The sequence below is a fragment of the Ambystoma mexicanum genome, chromosome 14 (genome assembly GCF_040938575.1).
Source record: "Ambystoma mexicanum isolate Mex_15411 chromosome 14, UKY_AmexF1_1, whole genome shotgun sequence".
In the NCBI taxonomy this organism is placed as follows: Eukaryota; Metazoa; Chordata; class Amphibia; order Caudata; family Ambystomatidae; genus Ambystoma; species Ambystoma mexicanum.
In genome coordinates, this window is record NC_090940.1 from 74,190,343 (window position 1) to 74,208,556 (window position 18,214).

Consider the following 18,214-nt stretch of genomic DNA (forward strand, 5'->3'; position numbering starts at 1 on the left):
CTGCTCCCAGCCGCTCCATCGCTGTGTGCGCCTCTTACCTGTATCCCATCACTACCGGAGTCGGGGCCTTCTTCTCACCTGATCCGGGTGTCCAGCTAACCGGAGCTCCACTTTGTTACTTTTCTTCGCGACGTCTTCACCCTGCAACCGCGGACCTGCATCGAGCATCCACACTTCATTCTTCACCGTCAGCTTTCTCCTGTAAGAGAAAAGAGAGAACAACAGGTTAGAATTCATAACAATAACGAACGCTTGGCCGCCATACCAGTGCCTAGAGTTCCATTAAAAAGGCCAACTTACCAGTTCCATCAGGCTCAAGGAACTCTCCGGATTCGCACCACGACTCCGATCTGCTTCTTCATACCTATAGGGATGAGAATAGAAATTGCAAGAATTATTATTGAAGAAGACAAAGACATTATAATAAACAAACTATAATCACAACCAAAAGACTTACCTTCTAAGTGGATTGGTAGCAGCCGGTCTGGATCAACACTTCCATGGACCAGTGAAGCAACTCGGTCCGCTCTACGCGTCCCTGCTACAATAAGCAGGACGGATAGCTCAATGTTACAACACAACAGGTGAGCTTGCATGAGAAAACGCTTCCACACTTCATTTTGGCACGAGAGGGTCGAGGGAAGTCACAACACACCCACGCCATTATCATAAGCTCTCATCTTCTCTCAGGGTCAATACCAGCATCCAGAGAATCAGACTCTGCAGCAACCGGGAGAGGGAGGCGATCCCAAGGAGCCAAGTCGAAGGAGGGCTCCAACCGTGCCCCAACGCCCCCGCAGAGACCAGGTGAGCGTAACAGGGATTCAAGGGGGGTGTTGAGGGTTTGAAAAATTTGAAAATATGACGGTGTGACATGGAGGACTACACTCTTTTGGAACTCGATTGGATCTACACTGCAATATAGAACTCATGGGAAGTAATGGCTGCGCCTGAGTCCACAATTAGACTGCTCACATGGAATGTTCGGGGACTGAGCAATCCCATCAAGGCCCCTGGGCTGGATGGCCTCCCTGTTGACATCTACAAACGGTACCTACCAGAACTTCCCCCAAAATTGTTAGCACTATGGGAAGAGGCCACGGTTGCTGGGACACTCCCCCTGTCAATAAGGGAGACAGTCATCTCAGTCTTGGTCAAACCGAACAAAACCCCTGAAGTGGCTTCATCCTATCGTCCGCCTTCCCTAATTAATGCAGACACAAATGTTTTTGCCAAGGCTGTAGTAAACCGGCTAATACCTCATATGACTCGTCTGATACATCCCAACCAATCAGGGGTTATCCCGGCCAGATCCATTTCCCTTAATTTGCAAAGGCTATTCACAATAATCTCCCAACTAGACCCAAAGCCCAAAGCGATCGCAGTCTCCCTCAATGCCGAGAAAGTGTTTGATTCGGTGTCCTGGAAATACATGGTTGCTGTCCTGGGGCGGTTCGGATTTGGACCCCAGTTCCTGAGCTAGATTCAATTATTATATAAAGACCCTTGCGCAACGGTCAGGAAAAATCATACCATCTCGCCCAGGTTCCCACTTCGCAGGGGCACATGGCAGGGCTTTCCCCTATCTCCCCTCATTTCCGCACTCACCATTGAATTTATGGTGGGATCGATACATCAAAAACACTCTGCCTGAGGTATACGGATAAGGGGCCCCCCTCAGCTCATATCATTATATGCAGACAATACACTACTATATATTAGAGACCCCTAGATCAACCAAGCCCCCACCATGCAGGACATAAGCAAATTCTCCAGTTATTCGGGATACAGGATCAACCCCACTAAATCAGAGATAATACCACTGACATGTGCGGCGGCTCATATGGGTTCAATAATGGGCTTCCAATGGTCTCCTTGTTCGGCCCAATACCTTGGAGTGATGGTGGCCACCGACCACCAAACCCTATATACAGCTAATTATGAACCGTACATTATCCAACTAGAAACCAAACTCAAACTCTGCAACAACCTGCCGGTGTCGATTTACGGCCACATTGCATTACTGAAAATGATTATGCTGACTAAACTGCTGTACCTATTCAACAACATACCATTATGGAAGGCCTTTTTTACTAAGCTCTGTTCAATGGCGTCAATGTTTGTATGGGGTGTGGGGCGAGCAGGATGAGCTGGACGAAATTGGAGCAGTATGACATTGGAGGCATTACAGCGCCGATTTCAAACTTTATTACAACTCAGCATAAGCCCAATTTGCGAGATACTAGTTTGCTAGCCCTGAGAACCATGCTCACCTCTGAGTCAAAAAGTATGCAGCCTCCCACACCGATATTCGATCGGTTTTATTCAAGAGGTCTTACAGCGACACCACAGGCATCGACCCTGTGGGTAATACGGTAAAGGTCTGGACTAGAATATTCAAGAAGGTCGGAGTTGCTGTCCCCTATAGCAATACATCTCCCTCTGGCATTACCCTGCCATTTCCCCCTCGTATGACCCAGCATTGCAATGAGCATGGGCTACCCAAAGGCAACTGACACTTGGGGACATGTTCCCCAATGGGACATTTGTGTCACTGGCCGACTTCCAGGCTAAGGTGGGGCATGGATCCATCAAGGAATTACAGTACCACCGGATGAGAGCGGCATTCAGATAGCTGTGGCCCTCCTTCCCTTCTGGGCCAGAAGCCCACCCATTCACTCAAGCCATTGTGGCAGCATTACACATTATATAAAACCGTTCAGTCCGATACCCTACACGCAATAACATGTAGGCTATTTGGGAAAGAGACCTGGGGATGTCACTAGATGACACACAATGGACCCAACACTGCCAACTCATCAAAACAGTCTCCCTCAACGCAAAATTGAGACTGATACAATTTAAGGTCCTCAATCACCTGCACTTCACCCCCAACAAAAATGGCAAAATTCTCCCAAGAACACTCAGCCAGGTGTCTAAAGTGCCATACCGCTGAAACAGACTCATTCCACATGTACTGTGCATGTCCACCCATTCACGAATTCAGGGAAAAGTTGACGAACACCCTGAGTGATATACTAGATATCCCCATCCCTCCCACACCACTGAAATATCTGCTGGGCAATATCAGGAAGGTACCCATCAGGGTGAGAAAGCTATCTAACGTCGCCTGCACAGTGGCAAAATGTAATATCCTGAGAAATTGGAAAGCTAGTACTGCCCCCACCACACAAGCATGTCTCTATGACCTAACCTATACAAATGAGCGTGAGGAAGGCTTTGTCACTCTCGCCCCCCCCCCCACAAACAGACCCAGAGACATATGGGCCCAATTCCGCTCCTACTTACCCGAACACCACAATGCGTCCCAGACATCCCTGGATGAAACCGATCTATGAGCCCTGTATTGTCGAAAATCTATTAAAATGTATTTGCATGCACACCAAAGTATGTGATAAGTGTAATATATTATGCTCCATGTTCGTGACCATCAATTAAATGAAGTTTTAAAAAAAGCATTGTGTTACGCATAAGCTTCTGTCTGTGACGTACAAGTGTTGTAACAATGAGGCTTCACAGTACTTGATAGATCGGCTCTCTTTTCTTACACCCAGCCGTTCTCTCCGCTCCTTTGATTCCACATAACTCACACAGCCAAGATTTAAGCTTTCTAGCTTTGGTGGCACCACGTTCAATGTCCAAGATCCTGTGGCGTGGAATAATCTCCCTTCCCACCAGAGTTTAAGAAAGGTGTTAAAACTAATCTGGTGTTATCATGATATGCCCCTGATTTGAATGGACTGGTTGTCTTGTCTTGCCTGTTCTTTATGTGCGCTTTGAGGCCCATGGGAGATTTAGTGCATTACAAAAATAAAAAATAAATAAAATCAATAAAGAACTCCCCAGTACCTGTATTCCCCTCAATGCAGGCACAAGCCTGGTGGCGCTAGGACCTGAATGGCTGCTCCCAGAACCAGTGAGCCTCTAAGAAGTCTCGTCCTGGAGTGGCCTGAAAAGAAAATCAAAGTACCCCACAAGTTCTTCTACTAGGGGACTTTAACATGGGCTTCAACGATCCACAAGATAAACAAGCAAATAGTACCGCCCATATCCTCTCAGAACTAGGCCTCACTCAGAGTGAACGCACCCGTTCACAACAAAGGGAGAATACTGGACTGGGTGGCAGACTATAACTGTAACACTATCATTACCTCCATCATCCCACAAATCTGGTCAGACCACTATCTCTTAACTTTCAGATTACCCACCTTAAAACCCAAACTCAAAAATATACCCATAGCTCCCACGACTCTAACTAGGCACAAAAAGAATATCACAGCTGATAGACTTGTACCTCTGATTCCTCCCACCCTCAATTCCCTACCGGACAACAAGGATCCTCGATGAGTTTAATAAAGTCATGTCTGCCTCACCTGACTCCATCGCCCCCCTTAAAATGAGACAGAGCAGACCTAAGGCTCATCTTAACATCGGGTATACCCCACACCTGAAAACCTTACGTTTGGAAAAAAGAAGTTGTGAGACCTGGAGATTAATCCCATCCCAGGAAAACAGAACCAACCTCAAGAACATCACATCCCTTCATAAAAGAGAAATATGTCTGGCCAAGCGTGAATCATATAACAACCAAATCTCACAAGCTAACCCTAGTATGAAGGAACTATTTGTAATTTTAAAAGAAATAGAAGCGCCTATCCCAGTACAAGATACATTTACTAAAGACAAAACCTGGTGGACGAATATCCAGCAAGCTCTAATTAATGAAGTTACCACCCTTCAGGACAAAATTGAAATAAAAAAGCCTGCTTATCCACCTTAACACATCCAATTAATACCCCAGCACCCTGTCAAAACCACCCTACTCGCTTCAGCTTTTCCAAAGTCTCTATTCTGGAGACTGAAAAAATCATACTGTCACTCAAACCTTCGAACTGCCAGGGCGACCAATGCCCAGGCCAACTCATTAAGGATGCAGCAAGAGATCTGGCACCCTTCCTATCGAAGCTCACTAATGCCTCCTTCACCACAGGTACCATTGCAAGTAACCTCAAAGAGTCTTGGGTTCTCCCACTCCTGAAGAAACAAACCCTTGACCCATCTATTCCAACTAACTACCGGCCCATTACTACAGTGCCATTCCTCCTAAAAATAATAGACAAGGTTGCTTACCTTCCAATTCAGAAGCACCTCGAGCTTAACCATCTACTATGAGCTCGCCAATCAGGTTTCCGCCCACAACATGAAACTGAAACGGCACTAATTAACCTCAAGGCTCAAATTGATGAGCTCAGGGACAAAGGGAAATCAGCATTACTTCTCCTCCTAGACCTTTCAGTTGCATTCGACCTTGTGGACCACAAGGTTTTATGCAGCCACTTGGATTCTTCCTCGCACTTTTCCAAGGAAGCCATAGCCTGGATCGAATCATTCCTAGGTAAAAGAACAATGAGAGTCTTCTCTCCTTCTGCAGCTGCTGACCCTTTCCCCATCACATGCGGTGTGCCCCAAGGTTCCTGTGTCTCGCCCACCCTGTATAATGTATTCACCAAGCCCCTTTTCGATGATCTGGACCTTCTTGGTATCACCTACACTAATTATGCAGATGATACCCAGATTCTCTTATCACTTTCTGGGGACTACGGCAAGGATTTGGCCTTGGTGAACAGAGTTTATCTCATCATCCATGCATGGATGGCAGTACACGGTCTATGCCTGAATGATGATAAAACCGAACTCATTATCTTGGGCACCACATCCAACCTAAAAAAACTAGGCCATGAATACACCTCCTTTACGATTGACGATAATCCTATCAAAGTTGCCAAAGAGGTGAACACTGTGGGCTTTCGCCTAGATTCCACTTTGTCTTTCACTAAGCAAATAAACTCCATGGCGTCTACGACTGCATATACTTGCAAACTTATCAGAGCAGATAAAACATTCCTATCTCAAGATACCTGCATTATTCTTGCTAGAGCCCTCATCTTGTCCAAATTGGACTACTGTAACTCTCTCTATATTGGCTCTATTAAGTATATTATCAGAAGAATCCAAATACTCCAAAACAATGCTCTCAGAGTGGCACTGGCATTGCTAGGAGAGAGCACATCTCTGAAACTAGGAGACAAAACAACTGGCTCTCCACGAGCGACAAAATCAAACTAAAAACTGCTTTGCTCACCTTCAAATCCTTGAAAAATGCAGCACCCTGCTACCTAAGGGAGAGATTCTATAGACATTTTTCGACTACGCCCACAAGATCAGCCAACACTAACTGCCTTTCCGTCCCCAGATTTAAGCTCTCCAAAGTTGGGGGATGTAGCTTTCCTGTAAAAGCTGCTCAACTTTGGAACTCATTGCCCCCATCCATACGAGTGAACCAACCCTACATGAACTCTAGATTGAACCTCATCAACTGGCACAAAGCCAATGACCAGTAAGACTTCACCTCCTCTATATTCGCTTGTGATAACCCTCTCTGCTATCATCCAACTATCTGTAAAACATTCCTCCTGCATGCGCATCTTCCTATTATCTGTTTGACATTCTCCCTGCTTGTGCAACCTTCCGCTATGACATTATGTATCAAATTGACAAATGCAATTCTGTGTATGTAGGGGCGTCGATTGGAGCGGTGGGAGGAGGTGTTCCCCGACATTGATCTGTATTTATATTATGTGTAAACTCTTTGTAAACATTGTTCTGTATTTATATTATGTGTAACCCAAGCTGCAAGTATTCATGTAACCTCTGCGCCCCGATGCCTTCGGGTCTGGCGCGCAATATAAATAAACAAATATAAATGGACACTGCTATTTCTCTGTTTCTATTTGCCAGAAGACCTCCTCCCACCACCGCATTCTGGGACCAAGCCTCTACTCAGAAAGTCTGTCACAGTAGAGGGAGGTGTACCAAATGTGGTCTGGGCGCAGGTAGTCAAGACAGAGGTTGTCCTGATCTAAAACGGAGAAATTACACTTGCCCGGCAAACAAGTAGATAAACCTTTTAATGCCGCATAGCAGAGGAGAAGAAAAATCGTATGTTATGTTATGTTGGTTTATACCCCACATCACTGCCATTTTTATGGTGTCCAGGCGCTCTCGTGGTTCTGAAAGGCAAAGTGGGGTGGGTTTGTTAGGGTAGAAAGAGTGAAAAACAGGCTGTGTCCTGACCTATTCATGTGTGTAGAACCGGGAGTAACTGGTGTCTGTGAGTTTGTTTTCTAGGTACATTTTGTTTTGTACAAGGGGGGAGTATTGTTTCCAGATGGGAGACATCCAGTGTTTGAATTGTCGGTTGTTCGAGGATAGTAGGGATGTTTGTGAGTTGGTGTGAAAGGAAATGCGGTTTAAGTTTTTTTTACGATCAGATTTTCTTAAACCGTTTGCGGCATGTATGGTCAGTCAGTAAAAGGGTGGTTGGGAAAGGAGATGGCTGATAGGTTATCGGTATTGAGTTGTGGATAGACTGTGGGCACAGTGCAGCTATGCGACTCATCTTTGTTGGTGCACCCACCTTCGCACAGGCGTGGAAAGTGTGTTGCTTCAGAGAAACAAACAAGTTACTTACCCCTGGTAATGTTCTTTCGACTGGATGTTCCTCCCAGCAATGTGGTCTACTATTCAGATTCACAAAATATTACTGCCTGCAGTCTTCCCTCGGTCAGGATGGAAGCTTTGGAAAAGAAGTCCTGCATTCAGTTCATGAAAACCATTAAAAGAAAATACTAAAATTTGTACTCACTCCACCAAATCTAATACTGCTTTGGCAGTCTATCAAAGATGAGAAATACGTGCGAGGACAAATCTATTTGAAGAACAAGTTACTTACCCCTGGTAACGTTCTTTCGACTGGATGTTCCTCACACGTATTCCTCATAGACCTCACAACCGACTCCCCCAGTAGAATTTCCCATACTATTACAGCTTTGTCTCCTTCATAGTTGAGTACGGTCATTCCTGTGGTTATGCGGGTATTTCTACTGTAAGAAAAAAACAGAACTGAAGCCAACTGACGCTGGGCGTGCTATATATGCCTTCGATGACATCATCCTCGAGACTGGGGCCCCCGAGGGACATCGAGTAGACTGCATCGACGCACAGCGCCCTCTGCCGAAAAAAAAATCCAAAGCAGCTGTAGCTGGATATCAAAGATGAGGAATACGTGGGAGGACACAATCCATTCCAAATGTGCTAATGTTCTGATTATCTCGTTGTGGAAAAGAGTACAGGAGAAAAGGAGTGCTTGAATTGTACTGATTATTATCTTGGGAGTCTGTAATTTACACAGGTGGGTGTGGTTTTCTTTAATATGCTGGGTATGAATTATGGTGCATTCGATTGTCCAGGTTCTCTCAGTCCAATAATTTAGGGACTTGGATTTGGAAAGGTTTTTGCAGAGTGCCTTGGGTATTGTTTGAAAATGGTGTGACAAGTTTTTCTTGATACACTGCTGTAAAAAAGGTGTCACGTGAGGTTATCCAGGTCCTCTCGATTTACTAGCTTAAGGACTTGTGTTTCCAATGCCTTTGTGGAGGTGGATTGGGCATTGTATGGAAAAGGCGGAGTGGTGGCGAGTGCCCGTCAGTGCTGTGCAGTCTGTTCTCCCTGTTTGTTAGTTCAGAAGGAGGAGTTTTCCTTCACAACCCCATCCACACGCTTTGCAGAGTGGTTGTTAGTGCTGTGCAGTCTGTTCTCCCTTTTCATTGGGCCAGAAGGAGGAGTTTTGCTTCATAACCCCCATCCACCCGTGGAGTGGTGCAGAGTGGCTGTCATTGTGTCTGTATGGCCGGTGTCATCCAGACACAAGAGGATTTGCAGATGGATTTGAACAGCATGTTTACAACCCAGCGAACCTGTAATCAAGCTTGGACGCTTACCAGGTATGGTGAATCAAAGAGTTCTTGCACGCAAATAAGAGTGATGTCAGTTTCCGACAATGAAACAGCACGGTGGCTGCCCAAATCAGACAATCATTCACTATACACAGGCAATCACGGCCCGTCTCCAAACTCTTCCATTTCAGCCAAACGCATCATCACCATGTCATTATTTCAGTTGTTATTGATCATAGCTCAGAACCGAGCGACTTACCCACCTGTGCGAAAGACGGTAATGAGCTGAGTTTTTCACCGAGAGCGAGGTACACATCAGTAGAGACCTGCCCGCTAGAGCGCATCATTGAGAAAGACCTCACACCTAACGTTATAGACAAGGGGTGTGACTCAGTCACCACTCGACATGGGCTCACATGAAATCTTACATAAGAAACCTGAGGCATTTAATGCTGCATTAGAGGCAGCGTCCCCTGAAAAAAACACACCCACTGAGCCGATTTCAAAATAGAAAGGAAAGCAGAAATGTTTTAGATTGAGCGAAAGTGTGGCCCGAGAGGGCGATTGATCCACCTACAATCCCCGCCAGTTCTGCCAGATCCAAGAATCTCCGGGACCAAAGCAGCCCTGACGCAGCTGATGAAGGCCCAGAATTCAAACAAGACACCAAAGCCAGTGCTTATTTAACTTCAGTGCGTGACACGAGAACTGCTGCAAATGTGCTTTTTAATTGCAGATCTGCGACGTTCAGCAAACCGCATGAAAAAGGGGTATACCCCAGTAACGAAAGTCCTCAGCTCAGCTAAGTTGCACGCCCTTTGCATTCAGTGCACCTGTTTTACAAAACGAGTGTGAAAGGCAGTTGGATGTTAATCCGCCCCTTCCGGGTGCGGGTGTACCACAAAAATCCCAAGCTGAAACAAATGGCGGTAAGACAACAGACAACCTGAATGAAGCTGCTACTTCGCGATCTCCAAATAGGAACGACATTGATCGTCCCTTGTTCCCTCAATGTTATCGACACCTTTCAGAGGAGGTAACTGAAACTACAACAGATACTGACTCCTCCTTACACTTCACAAGCTCCCAGAAAAGCGTTCGGTCTAAAACTATGACCCAAAAAAGAAGTTGACAAAGAAGTCACTGCCAAAATCACCTGAGAAAAGTTGACCCTTTCCAAACGCATTTTAATCTAATGTCAGCCTTGACAATTGCATTAGCGCCTTTCCTCAAATTATACGAGTCTATCAATGAGACTTTCAAGGACCAGGCAACACTATTAGCCAAGGCTCACACCAAACTGATTCACATGGAAGCATTCATAACTTCATTTGAACAAAGAATATACCATGAATATGATAATGAAAGTCTGTTGCAAAAGCTACTATGTGACCATATGATAGAGATTGGCGCTAATAAAAAGAATCAACTAGATGTCGCAAAAGAGATCTTGAAATGGGGCAAAGAATCGACAAAGAGAGCCCACCTTGATCCAGAGGTCACAATCAGATCAAACACCAGCTCAATCATACTAGTGACTATAACAAAAAAGCATTAGAAGTTGCACAAGCAACAGCTGTAACTCATGCTCAATTAACTGAGGCAGCTCAAGCAACCCACTCTGTCACAGTGTCGGTAATGACGGCGAACAATGTTGCTTCTGAAGACCGCTCAATAAAGCGGGATGCTTCAACAACAAATTCTTCATTACCTTCTCTTGAAAGCGCCTCTGAAGATCATGTGGGTGGCACACAAGTTATATCCACAAGCTCTTTGTCTCCTTGCATGCCGACTACTGCCCCTGACCCAAGCAAAGGAACAGTATTAGTGGAAGAGGACAGAAATTTAAATAATTACAAAACCTTCTACTCTCTGAAGAAAAAGCAGCAACTGGCCCGAAATAATAATCGGTACAAAGAAATCTAAAAATATACCAGCAAAGCAAATACCCAAAGTGTGTGGATTGAGTAGCTTTATTCGAAACTTGAAGTCTGTTCTACCTGAAGTAGAAGTAGGACCTCCCTCGATAGAGAATGCAAGCCAGGAGAAAAAAAGAATCCTTGGCAATAAAACCATAACATCCCCACGTTTGCTTGCCAATATCTCAAACTATCATCAACCGGATCACACTAGAAATTCAAACTGTTCTAGTAGTGATGTATAGATCCAAGAAATCTTAGTCTATGAAGTGAGATCTGAAAACAGTGAACTGACTCGAGTAATGGTTCCATTAGTAGCCATGAACACTACAAACTTGGACACACATCACAGGGTTTCATTAGTGCCAGTTACTCCTAATCCACATCTGTCTTCTGAGAACCTTGAAAATCCGCATTTCTTCACTTTGGCGGAAAGACGTATGAAAACTGTCGCCGCTCTGGAACTAGACAAAAATCGATTCGCGTTTGATCCCTCCAGTGTTTAACAACTGTTGAATAATCATCGACTGAACAGATCTCCAAACAGCAACAATGTAAACCTTTCAGTAGATTTAAAAACAACGTCACGAAAGCAAGTGTCCAAGAGCCGGGCAATAACTGAAAAATCAGAGCATAGTCCAGTGTTCAAATTTAGGAAATTGGATAGAAACGATCAAGACAAAAGAGAATCTACAGTGAAACATGACACTGGTAAACCTCGCGTTTATTTAGAACAATTACTCCAATTGAACGAAGGTCTGATGCTTAATCGTTCAAATGTCTTTGCTTGTTCAAGCACATACCCAGGCTACCCAGTTTTGCAATCACATGACATAGCAGCAATTGAGTTCCCAATTCCAAAACAATTTGACTGTGTTTGTTTACGCATAGACTCTAAACTCATACAATCTCTGCTCTTAGAATAAGCAGAGTCGCTCTGGCCTCTAGGATCTGATATAAGAGAACTACGACCAGAAGAAGCAGAGTTCTAGAGAGCTAATGTTCCTCTGGCGCGACAAACCACGGATGCCAAGAGTTTGGCTGCAAAGGATATTGGGAGGGTTGACACTGCTGATGCAAAGATAACATCACTTGGAACTACATCTCAAGATCTCAGAGAGTGTGAAGACGTGACACAAAACCCATTGGTTCCTCTGAAGATCACTATCAATAGTCTCCCTGAGAGCAAAAGGCAAATATACTTCAAGGTACCTAACAATATAAAAGCTCCTATCAGGGTGAATTGGGAGAGCCAATAACTGGATGAGAGAACTTAAAGAGCGAAACTTGCATCTTCTGAATGGACAATCCACTGGTGATATTCCAACGGTTCCTTCCTGGTGAAGAGGGAATCAATCATCTACCCTAGATTACTTTTTTGTATCCAACAATGTGAATCCATTGGTTAGATCATTAAGGATAATTCAAACCGCCCACCGCCCACAGTGACCATGATATGGTGAAATTGTCCTTGTGTGCCCTGAATCTGGAAGAGAAGGAGGTGTGGAGGCAAGATATTGAAGTAGGCCCAGGAAGAAACAGGCTGTGCATGAAGGCGCAAGATGTTCAGTTAGTTAATAAGACCCTCTAAAAAACTCTACACTAATTGGAGACTGGCCTTAACTATCCTTCCCATTTCACCACTTCCCATTATGCCTGGACAGAAAACGCAATTTACTTCCAAACACATATATGATATAGAAATTGTATAAAAGAAACATGAGCTAGGTCGAGACTTAAGAAGCCTAAGTCTTCAACAAGGAATTAATTAAAAAACCTTGATAAAAAATGCTTTTAAAAAAACAAAATTGGCTACAAAGTCACAAGTGGATTATCGTGCAAAAAGATGCAGAATACATGTTGAAAATCTTGGCATCAAACGATTCAAGATCTCTTTGGCTGGTCTTGAATGAAGTAGGTGGAAACCAAAAAGCTCTGCAAAACAATGCAGTGCAAGAAGATGTCTGGACAAATTTTTTTGGTTCTCTTTTTGGCAAAGCAAAGGCTGATGCTCATTACGAAACTTCGTCCTCAACAGGCTGATGGTAAGTAGAATACAACAGACAGGATATTATTGCATTAATTAATTAATAAAACCAGTAATTCTTGTGCCCCTGGCCCGGATGGCCTCTCAATCTCTATGCTGAAAGAAGCAATTGAAGAGTGGGCAGACTTATGCTTGGTACCATGTGAAGAAAATGTGTCCAAAAAGAACATTCCAGACTTTTGGAAGACAGCGATTATGATTCCCATCTTTAAGATTTGTATGAGATCTGACCCCAAAAACTACCGTACAAAGCTCTTCTTGACGTATTGGGGAAAATATATGCATCCTTCATATTGACCAGACTCAAAGACTGGGTCCTGACCTCTGGCCATTTTGACACAAGACAAACAGGTTTTGTCAAGGGCATTGGATGTGGCTTGAACCTATTCATACTGAACATCCTTAAACTAAGAACTCTTAAGGAAGGAACTAAAATATACATCGCATTTGTGGATCTTGCTTAGGCCTTCGACAGTGTGAATTGAAAACTACTTTGGGGAAAAATGACAAAATACAAGTGCCCTGATTACACCCTAGCGCCGATTAGACCTTTATACACAGATACTTCATTCAAAATAAGATTAAACAAAGACTGATTGCTAAGTAAAAAATTACCAACTTTTTGTGGCCTAAAACAAGGATGTTGATTAGCAGCCAAATTGTTTAACCTATTTATATGTGATTTAAAAGAAACTCTGAAAACAGATGACGCCTTCCTCTCTAAAATAAACAAGTATGTGGTGGGCTGTATGTTATATGTGGCGATGCTCTCGTTATCTTGGCCTTAAAAAAAAAATTTAAAAAATGAACGCACTAGATATTTACACCAAAAGAGATGGTCTAAAAATAAATACCCTGAAATCTGGGGTAATGGTGTTACAACGATCTAGAGGCAAAAAGAAAAAAACAGAAGTGTAGATGGTATCTGGGAACGGAGCCCATGATCCACGTTAGCAACATGAGATATTTTGGGATTGACATAATCCAGAGCATATGCGACAAGCCTTGCATAGTGGAATTAAGATCAAAGACAAAAGATCTTGCCACCCAGGGAGCCATAATACAGAAAAGATATGGAAAGTTCTCTTAATTGGCTGTCATAAAATTCGACAGACAGAAAGTAGTTCAGATTCTTTCATATGGGGCCGAAACAGCCCTTTCGTTTTCATGGAAGGCATGGGCCTTGCTGGAAGGTCTGTTTTGGAAAAAAGGCTCAAATATACCGAGATGTGTGCCTATAAGCATAATAAGGCACGAACTGGGGTTAGTCTCATATGCATACCTTGTGTGCTGTAGTGGTGTTCCTCGGATGGGGCAGTCTCCTCGGCTGGGGTTGAACCAGGTCTGACTTTCTGCTCAGTGCTCCAGGTCGTTATGGCAGTTCTGAGTCCCTCCGCCGGGCTTAGCTGGTTCGTCTGCGCTGTCTCCCCACGTTTGGTGTGGTAGAGGCTCCTTTCTCCTGTGGCTGTGTGTCTCTTTCAGGACAGCATCAGAGAGAACAGGCTCCTTGGCTATTACGCAGCAGACGCTGTCTGCATCAGGCTGCTGCTGGGCCCCACCTTTCAAGGGGACGTTTCTTCTTGCAGCTGACTGCGCTGGAGTACCTACACCTGTGGCTGGCTCCTGAGGACTTCATACACCTGCAGTTGGTTACACAGTTGTTTCTCTCTCGTGCTGCTTGTCCGGACTTTTTATGGTTCCCTCAGGAACAAGATTGGATGATCGGTTGATTTTGTGGGTCAAGTAATCCTGGCATTATAAAAGGGTCAGAAACCATACCAGCCAGATCAAAGGGGTCTTTTACACAATTGGCTTGCTTAATCCTCATATAACCAAACAATGTATGTGAATCTGTACTAGGGGGAGGGTGACTAAAAACTCTTTCTGGGGATTCCTTTTCTTCCATGGGGGAGCCACTCACAGGGGGTATACTGCTTGCCCTGTCCCGTAGGGCGTTTTAAGCATAGCAGGCTCATCTCCCTAGTCCCAAAGTGGGCGGCTTTCCCTCTTGGGGAGAAGCGAAACATTCCCTGGCTTTGCTACAGTTGTTTCCATGCTCTCTCCTATTTAGCCTGAGGAGGAGTCTTGCTGCTGTATTTCGGATGCAGTGGAGTCTCCTGGTGAGGTAGTTGGGCATTCCTTGATATGGGGTACTTGCGTAGTCTATTCTTGATAATACCAGGCAGATAATGACAAGGAATCGGTGTGGGAAGTTAAGTGATAGGAGGTTGCCTTGTAGTAAGTGCAGGCGGTAGAAACATGTTCTTACTGTTGCATTAACCTGTGGTTTTAGTGTGAGCCCACTGTCCATGAGCATTCAGACAATAACACTGTGGCTTTGGAAGTAGTTGATACTTATTGATAGCTGGGACATTTAATTCCAATCTCTGTTTTACCCTCTGTGGAAAATGTGGCTGTTTTATTCTTGCAACACATTGTGCGCCTTCATAACTGAGGATCCCAGTTCACTAACAGGTTTTGGCATGCACACACAGAACAACTGGGTTACCCGTTGCATCATTCCTCCACTTCTGACCCACAAAATGATGGTCAAACAGAGCAAATTAAATAGGTGACAGAACTGTATCTCATAACTGGAGGGTACTCCTACTCATCAATTTTGCTTACAATAACTATTATCACATGTCCATAGCATGTAGCCATTTATTGTTTCGCAGACTACCATCGCACATATTCCATGTTCCTCTACAAAGAGAGTCCCATTCCTGCAGCAGAAGAGTTAGTGAAAAGGATGGTTTTCGTACATCAGATGGCACGGCATACCCTACAGCTGGATAGGGACACCTATAAAGGCCTGGCTGATCATAAACAGTGGCTGGCTCCAGCTTGTGTAATCTATGACAGAGTCTTACTGTAGACTAAAGACATTGAGATTCCACATTGCCAAAGCAAACACTTCCTCTCTGGTCTCTTTAGGATCCTTAAACGTGTTTCCTTTTAGCTGCCAAAGTCCCCAAGCATTGGCAAATTCATCCCATCAATCACTTTTCTGCTTGAAGCCTGAATACCCATTTACCACCATACATTGACCTCGAACATTGCCTAAGTTTCTGTCCTTTTTTCATTCCTGCATAACGTGACTTTGTGCTTTGATACCCAGGGTTGCCTACGCATTACCAAAAATGTTTCAAATCAAAGCAAAATCCAATTATAATAGAGGTTCTAGTTCATTGGAACGGTCAAATGCCTGAAGAACGATCCTGGGAACTTGTCCCCTATCCCCCATGCTCTGTCTCTTCGACTCCATCAGTTACTCAGACAGCTCCATTCCCTACATCTGACAAAGCTTGTGGATTTGGGGAAGACAGTCAGGAACCTGCTCAGATTCACTCTTGGGTCCACAGATTAACAAATCAACGGGTAGTACAGCTCCATGGAGTCAATGCACGGGAAAACTGTCTATGTTTATTTTTTACATACCAAGCCATTTTGTTTGAGAGGCCATCTACACAAATCTGCTTACCACTTATGCTCTTTGTCTAACAACATCATTCACCATCAGCTATCCCATCTGTCTATTGTGATACAGATCAAGATTTTGCCTGCCAATAGCTTACCTTTGGTTCCATCCCAACTGTGAATTTCAGCTAAGCTCATCTCCTTCTACTCATGCTCCCTTTTGTTGCCTTCTATGATTCCCACATGCAGTTAAGCTTCCTGCTTGACACCCAACTTATAAATCTTGGAATCTGCAGGGAATCTGATGCCTCTGGTGGTGAGAAGACTCTGGGTTATCTCAATGATGACTCCTTACTTGTTTCCTGAGCCTCAATGGCTTTGCATTCTGCATAGCTGCCTCTGCACTCCTTGCCTCCATGCTGCACGCCCAAGGAAAGACCTCAGCCTCGGTCCTGCCCAGATGGCTCTAGCACACACCCCTTCCCAATGCACAATGTTATCTCCTGGGGAGTGGTTGAGAGATGAGGGGTCATTAGCAGCCTCAGGGTTTTGCTTATAAATTATAGAAGGGAATAGTTTCTTACCTGTAACTCCATTTCTCCAGCATTGGTATCTTTCATGGATTCACATGCTTAGAATATTCCCCGTCGTCAGGCTGGGAACCCTCGGTACCTTTATAAAGACGTTTTCCATAGGAAAGAATTCAACCCTTTTGTGTCCTATCTATGTCGTTTTGGGCCACTTATGTCTGCCCCAATTGGACGTAGCCGTATAAATATCCCCGCCCCCGCGGCTCGCTTCAGATTTTAACCCCCCAAAGTAGCCTGGGGTATAATTGTTTGCATACAGGGGAGGCCGGCGGGCGCATGTGAATCCATGAAAGATACCAATGCTGGAGAAATGGAGTTACAGGTAAGAAACTATTCCCTTCTCCAGCATTGGATCTTTCATGGATTCACATGCTTAGAATAGATTGTATAGCAGTACTCCTGATTTGGCGGTGTGCATGCAAACCAATACCATCATAGCCACACATGCCCTTTGTCATGGAGAAAACTTTTAGTCGTTACACGTTAACCTTAACCTTAAAAAACACATTACACTATATTGGTCGCAGGATATACCCCTGTATAGGGCTTACCTCACTGAAACAGATGACGTAGGACTGCTCGTCTCAACTGTATATCTTCTGCATGTTGCTGTTTGTGGCAATAATGGGGGGTAAATGTATGTGGCACCGACCAGGATGCCGCCTGAGATATTTACCAGCAGAATCCCGGCCCACAATGCCGCCGAAGACGAAGTGGATCTCGTGGAATGGGCTCTTGGACGCTTGTCTAGCGGCCTTCCCGCTCTCGAATGACAAAAGGCAATCGTTGACGAGACCCACCGAGCAAGTCCTTGTTTTGAGATTGCTTTTCCTTTTGTCGAAGGGCCATAAGCCACAAATAGTTGTTTTGTATCTCTAAAATCTTGAGTACGATGAAGGTAAAACTTTAGAGCTCTTTTCACATCCAATGTATGGAGAGCTTTTTCCGCGACAGATGAAGGGGTTGCAAAGAATGTCAGTAGTACAATAGACGAATGTTTATGAAAGACAATTGGAATTTTTGGTATAAAATGAGGTTTGGTTGCCAACACCACCTTGTCTTTGAAAAATCTCAAGTATGGAAGATCAAGGACTAATGCCTGTAGTTCCGAAAGTCGTTGTGCCGAAGTGATAGCCACCAAAAAAGCCAACTTCCACGATAAGAATTTTAAAGATGACGACGACATAGGCTTGAAAGGAGCTTTCATTAGTTCTGTCAATACCAGGTTAAGACTCCAGTTCAGAGGAAACTTTTTAATTGGGGGAAAAGTATGAAATAAACCTTTCATAAAGTGTTTAACTCACCGTTCACTAAACAGTGGTGTTGAATGTCTTATACGAGTGAATCTTGAAATGGCTGCCAGATGAACCTTTATTGACGAAAAAGACAAACCTCTTTCTGCTAAATGCAGCAAATATGGAA